The 6,093-nt window shown below is 42.3% G+C and overlaps 1 protein-coding gene across 9 annotated transcripts in view; it reads left to right on the top strand.

Moving 5' to 3' along the window:
• Positions 1 to 6,093, top strand: part of LOC100743710 (AF4/FMR2 family member 4) — a 174,031-nt gene that overhangs the window by 55,505 nt on the left and 112,433 nt on the right. The window contains exon 1 of one of the 9 annotated variants that reach the window (XM_012387185.3): positions 273 to 429. The exons of the other annotated variants lie outside the window; for them this stretch is intronic. The gene's annotated coding sequence lies outside the window, so the exon portion shown is untranslated. Of the gene's footprint in view, positions 1 to 272; positions 430 to 6,093 lie in introns of those variants that run through there. 9 annotated transcript variants of the gene reach the window in all.

Below are 6,093 nucleotides of genomic sequence, written 5' to 3'. Positions count from 1 at the left end.
GGCGACACCGGACGAAACTAGATTCCGCGCGATATAAATACCAGAGGCACGAGCACGTCGTTAACGTACCATGCACGGTCATCGAGGCAGTCGATCCTTCGTGCCAGTATTCGTGTAGATTCCAGAAAATTATCGACGGACGGTCGCGCGTGAAAACGTTTGTTGGCAGCCATGTTTCAAGAGCGCTCGGACGCGGAGATATCGCGATTTCATCATACCACGTGCCGCCATATTTTTGTTCTTTCGCATTCAAACGGCACGTTACCTTCTTAGTTTCTCCGTCACTGACATCGCGTGCTGGTCGGGTCGCCTCGTTGTTTACGTTGATACGCAACGGTCTTCGGTATTTATTCGACGTATTTACCCTGGGTCCACGCAGGATAACAACGGTAACGCGTCATTTCAGTTTTAGAACGTGCCCGTGCCAAGGTATGATTCATGTTCTCTCTTACTTATAAGACCTACTTACCAAGCTACCGGAATAACGCCATGTATCGCACCGTACGAAACCTCCGTTTCGTTGAATCCTACCTTCGATTCCAAAGTTGTGCGCGATTGATCGTTCGTAGCCTCGAGGACGCGTCGTCGGGTTCGCATACTTCGAACGATCGAACTGGCTGATCGCGTTACCAAGCTCGATTCATTTACGTTTAATTTAATCAGAGAAGAAGACGAAGAGAAGGAAGAATAAGAAGAGAAAATTGCCACGTTCTCTGTACAGAACGCGTGTATAAAGTGCGGAAATAATATAAATCCTCGGCTCTGTGACGATGAATCGGCGTTATCGTTTTTTATTTCACTAGCGGTTATATGCGTCATGGATTTCCCTATCGTGATTTCCTTATCTTTATCGGACTACACGGTAGATTCCTCTATTCCTGCATTTTTGCCGTCGATCGGTGACGTCGCCAACTAAGCCAGGTTATAGGGAATGACTAGAAGTAGCGGGGAGTAGAGTGGCAAAATTTTACGGTTCATCGTTGAGAAACTTTGTCACGATTCGACGTCCTTCTTCAACGGGATGGTCTCTCGTTCTATTCCACCGTTCCACTCTCGTGCTTCTCTTCCCTCGCTCTTTCGACTCGGCGCGCGCTAACTTGGTATTACGTAAGTGACAGAGAACGCTGCTACCAAAGAGCCTTGGTTTCCTTTTAAAAATGGCCGTCCACTGGTCCGAGAAACATCATCTCGTGTCGAAAACATCGGTCGTTCTGCGTCGCAGTGGTGGAGTACACGCGTGCTCTGTTTGCGGATCAAGCGTCTCGACCGCGATCTCGATTTCCGCGAAATTATCGCCGGTCCACTGGACCGGGGATCGTCCATGAGATTGCTGATAAACGTTTGGTACGTCAAAGATTTCGGTCGGTGTTGGATTTCAATCGTTTACAAATTGATAATCACGCGACGGAGTAAAAAGCGCACTAACGAACCGAAAGAGAACACAATGCGTAGAAAATGGTGTACGAGACGCTTAAAATTTTGCGAGGCGTATATACACGAAAGTAATTTTAAAGATCGAATAAACTTTTTGGTACGAATTGACGGAAATGTACTTGAAAACTTACAATATTTGGGGGAAGATGTCATTGGCAATTGGTTTATCGTACTATCTATAGCAGAGCTTATCTTGCGCGACAACTACATGTCGAGAAATCACGATCGAATATATTTTTTGACATATCGTATATTCGTTTAAAAATATTCGCATAGACAAAGTCGTAAAATTTCCTATTCGTATTCGATGGCAATTTTTCGCAGAGATAAAACTGTATTTTTCTAAAATATTTTTCTTTCTTGTCGTATATTCTTTTAATTCGTGCAAGAAAAATCTATTTGATTCTCTCATCGATCGAATAGTATTTATCAGCGATTAGCACTACTTTCCGTAGATAAATGGCTCTATCTACCATTCCGAGATCGAAGTTTATCATTTTGTTTAGTTTCTTTGTTTCATTCAAAAACCTCCATTCGTAGTATAAAATATCGGCACGTAATTTAAAAGGTGAAAGATCTCGGGAAGTCGGAAACGTGTATTGAACAACGAACAAATGCTAGATTTCAGCTAACGATAAACAGAAAATGTATCTGTTGCTCTTTCGTCACGCCACTTTCATCAGTTTGGTTAAAAAAGTATTTCTTCTCGTAATGCTTCGCGCTTTCATTCTTACCACGTATCTTCGTATTTCGACGATCAGCGACGATGATTTGTACGGTGATTAATCAGCCGTTAATAATCGTCTATCGTTGCATAAATACCGAATATATTGCGAAGGTTTCCCCATTATATTCTTTATCAACGCCCATTGCGTACACAATGCGACGATAGAGGTATTATCGGTAGATATGTATATTGGATTCGTACATTCAGGACAACTCGGCGTAGTTGTCAGACGAATGAATAGATAATATTTCGTGTCCCGAAATCACACATACAGAAAGAGAAACTTTGATACGACGCTACGGTAGAACGTCGTTATCGAATAGCAATGTTCTAGAATTTCATAGAAACTGGGTTTTCAAGACCGCAGCGTTTGTTGCCCGATTCCTCCTCGGCTGTTCAAAATGATCGCGAAGCGAAAAAACACATAAAGGAAATCGGAATGTAGCGACATATTTCGCGACGAGATTAGAGGCGCGATAATTTCTGATAGCAGACTTAATCAACGATAACGACGATAAAATATTGGAATATCGACGTTTCGAGATGGTAATTTCTTATTCCGGGAAATACGAATGGTGAGCGTGTAATATCAAATATTTTCGTTGTTCCGTTACCTCTCCGACACCTAATTTTTTGTATTAATCGATTATTACTTAAGCTACACCGTAAAGTATAGTATACAAATTATCAGGTTCACACGTGTTAACCAACGCGGCTATATCCGATCGGCACTCTAGAACCATAATCTACATTTCGAATGCTTATATATGTATCGTTCGTTTTGAAGGTCGACCCAAGATTGGTAATCTTTTATCGTACCTACTTAACCGTTTAGAATTGCGTTAATTATTAAGCTATTTACATCGACGTTTAACGTAAGTACTGTACACGTGTAACGAGCTTGTTTCTTTTTGTCATCGAAGTTGGTAAAAATTCCATGAAACTGCGAAACAACGAAGAAGAAAAGAGCACGCGAAACATTCTTTTGAGAGATCGATACAGGCGTTCCACGAAATAACTATATTTAAAATATTTCCAATTGCAATGGACATTCTTTGCTGTCAATTATTATTTTATTATCTCTCGAGAATGACAATTTCTATCTCAACGATACAGAGTGGATATTTTCTCGTATCTTTGTTTAACGGACGATGCTATTGAGCGACCATTATGTAATGGTTATCGACAATGGTTAAGACGTAGCTTCTCTGTCCGGCGACTTCGGCTTTCCGAGCGCCTGGACTTGACATTACCGTCAGCTCTGTTCAATGCCAGGAACGAAAGAAAATTCGAGGCGAAGATGAGCCCCGACCGTTCTTGAACTTTGACCGAGTTACGTGCTATTAATCGGCCGACTGTCCGCTCGTCGGGACTAATTTCCAAACTTTTTTTTACTCGTCGACCACCGTTTTGCCAGAATTTTCGCAATACCAGGCTTGTCTCGCGAGTGAATAACGAAGGGTAAAACAATGGACGACTTTTTCAGAAAGCAGCGTAAGTACTGCGTCTGTATTTAAATTTATTCATGGCTGAGTCGATATACTGTATTCTGTAATCATTGTCGGTTTGCTGGAATAACGACACGTTTAGAAGGTCTTCAATTTTATACAATGTCTAAAAATTGGTTGTAAAAGCGAATTCGAACAACGCGCCTCTTGTGATTTATTTCGTTTCAACGATGAAAGCTAAGCAAGCGTTTCTTGTTATTGTTAACGCACGTGATAGCTACTTTATTGGAACAATGGACAGTGTTTTGAAACTACACGCGGCTTAAATTTCAATTATTCATGCAATATCCATCGACTTTTCAAGTCGTTCGAATAGTTATGAGCGGTAGTGCATTTACTAGGATATATACGTACTAGGAGCGTCGTAATTTTCCCATAAAAGTGTTCAGTCACAAAGTCATGGGAATTTAATAGCAAAGGGTACGAATATACGCGAACATTTTATTAGAGGTGCTAAAAATCCGTAAAACATTAGGCAAATCGTGCAAGAAAATAATTTACGCGTTGTTAAATGCTCGAGTATTTTAAACTTCTTATCCGAGACCGATTTCCTGGAAAATATATTTTTCTCTATCTGTTCCATCGTTTTTCCAGCAAACCGACGATGTTGGAACGCGCGAACGCGTGGATATCTAAATTTGAATGCGCAGACTGTCTTATCGCGCCTCGTTATTAACATACAACTGCCATTCCATAAATCGAAAGGTTGTTGTTTAGCCGATATCCTCGAGATTCCAGGTAATATAATTCGCGAGCGTTTCGACGTTAATGTTCGATCGGGCGCCATGTGACATTCGCAAGATGCATGTTTTCTAGAAGATTGACGTAACCGCGATCGATCGATCTTATCTATCGCGCAATTAATAATTCAAGTCAGGCGATTCGCGGAACTGGTGTTTCCTCCGAGTGTTTGCATATGCAAACGTTTGGCGGAACAATAGTCGAAAGTATTATATTCGTTTGCGTGTGAGCTTGCAGCGGGTAAACGAGAAACGAGAAATAACGCGTTCGAGATGTTTGAAAATTGATCGGAATAACGGCCGAGAGTACATGGCGTTGAGAAGGCGTGTTGCGGTTCAAGAGGCGCCGTTCAATTCGTTCAAGGAGATTAGCGCACGAGCGTAGAACGAAACGCGGCTTTCGAAGGTTGTCGTACCGTGAAACGATGTCAGTGTGTCAGTGTCAATGGAACCGAGTCATTGGGTTTGCCGATTGCAATTCAACGGGAAGAAATGATTTTGCGACGGCGTGACAGTCGAGGAAAGACGAGAAACGTCTCTCCACGACGTCCCCTCATTTTATTGTCAGACGTGTTTTCAATTCGGCGACAAATATACACAGGTTCGCTAAAATATTCGACTTTTACCAATATATCGTGCGCTAAACATTTTGAAATTTCATTAGCACCGTTACGAGACTGGACCATTGCGACTGTAAAGTCTGGAAATGTACATAAAAATTGCGAGATATTCAGTAGAAGTACATATTTCGCAGAGATTATAAATGTATTTAAACGATCGTTCGTTCGTTATGTTAACAAGCCCTGCTATTTTGGAATCGGCTTCGACGCCTGTTATATGCTCAAGACGCTACGTTGTACATTAATTTTCTATTAATTTACGTATTGCGATAAATAACTTCGTAAACAACCAACACCTATGATATATACGTAGCTGAAAGATTCCTACGACGAACACACGTCGTTCGTTACATGCATATTCAAATACTTTTGCCAGCCGGTACAACAAGTTTTCATCATTTGTCTCGAACGATTCAATCTTTCCAGACGAAATCGTAAACACGATGGAGTTGATCGCGGATTGATTTCTGCCGCTGATTCGAGGTATATTTCCTTGTACGGAAGTGGAATTTTCCCGGTCGATGTTTGCGAATCGATTTCTGTCGCGTATTCGGCTATGGTTAAGCTGGCAAAATTAGTAATTAACGTCGCGTGGCTTCGTGCGAAGAAAAAATGAAGATAGCGAGGGTGATTACGAGATACACGGAAAAAAGAAAAGACAGAGGACAAGAGAGAGGGAGAAAGAGAGTGAGAGAGAGAGAGAGAGAAAAAGCAGTCGAATCGTTGGGAATTTGCGGCCGCGCAATCCGGCATTTAGCCTTCGTCGGCTCAAAATAAACGCGACAACTCAGGGATTCCCCTTGCCACTCCTCTGCGGTTCGCGCTTTCGATTCGTCTCGCTCTTATACGCGTTCATCGGTCTTTATCTCTTGTCGATCCTCTCGGTACTCTCGTGCATCTATTTCCCTCGCGAGCGTACGCTCTTCGTCGCTGGTTGTTCGTCGTTCCCATCCTATCCCCGGTGCGGATACTTTCGCTGTCTCGGTCGTTTATCGCCGGTGTAGCTAACTAAGCTCGAATCTAATTCGCCACACGTACGGCCACGTGCGTGCAACGGCGGTAGC

Source organism: Bombus impatiens, unplaced genomic scaffold (assembly GCF_000188095.3).
Source record: "Bombus impatiens unplaced genomic scaffold, BIMP_2.2 scf_0463, whole genome shotgun sequence".
Lineage (NCBI taxonomy): Eukaryota > Metazoa > Arthropoda > Insecta > Hymenoptera > Apidae > Bombus > Bombus impatiens.
The sequence above is the reverse complement of the archived record's forward strand: the minus strand, read 5'-3'. Positions and strand labels throughout refer to the sequence as shown.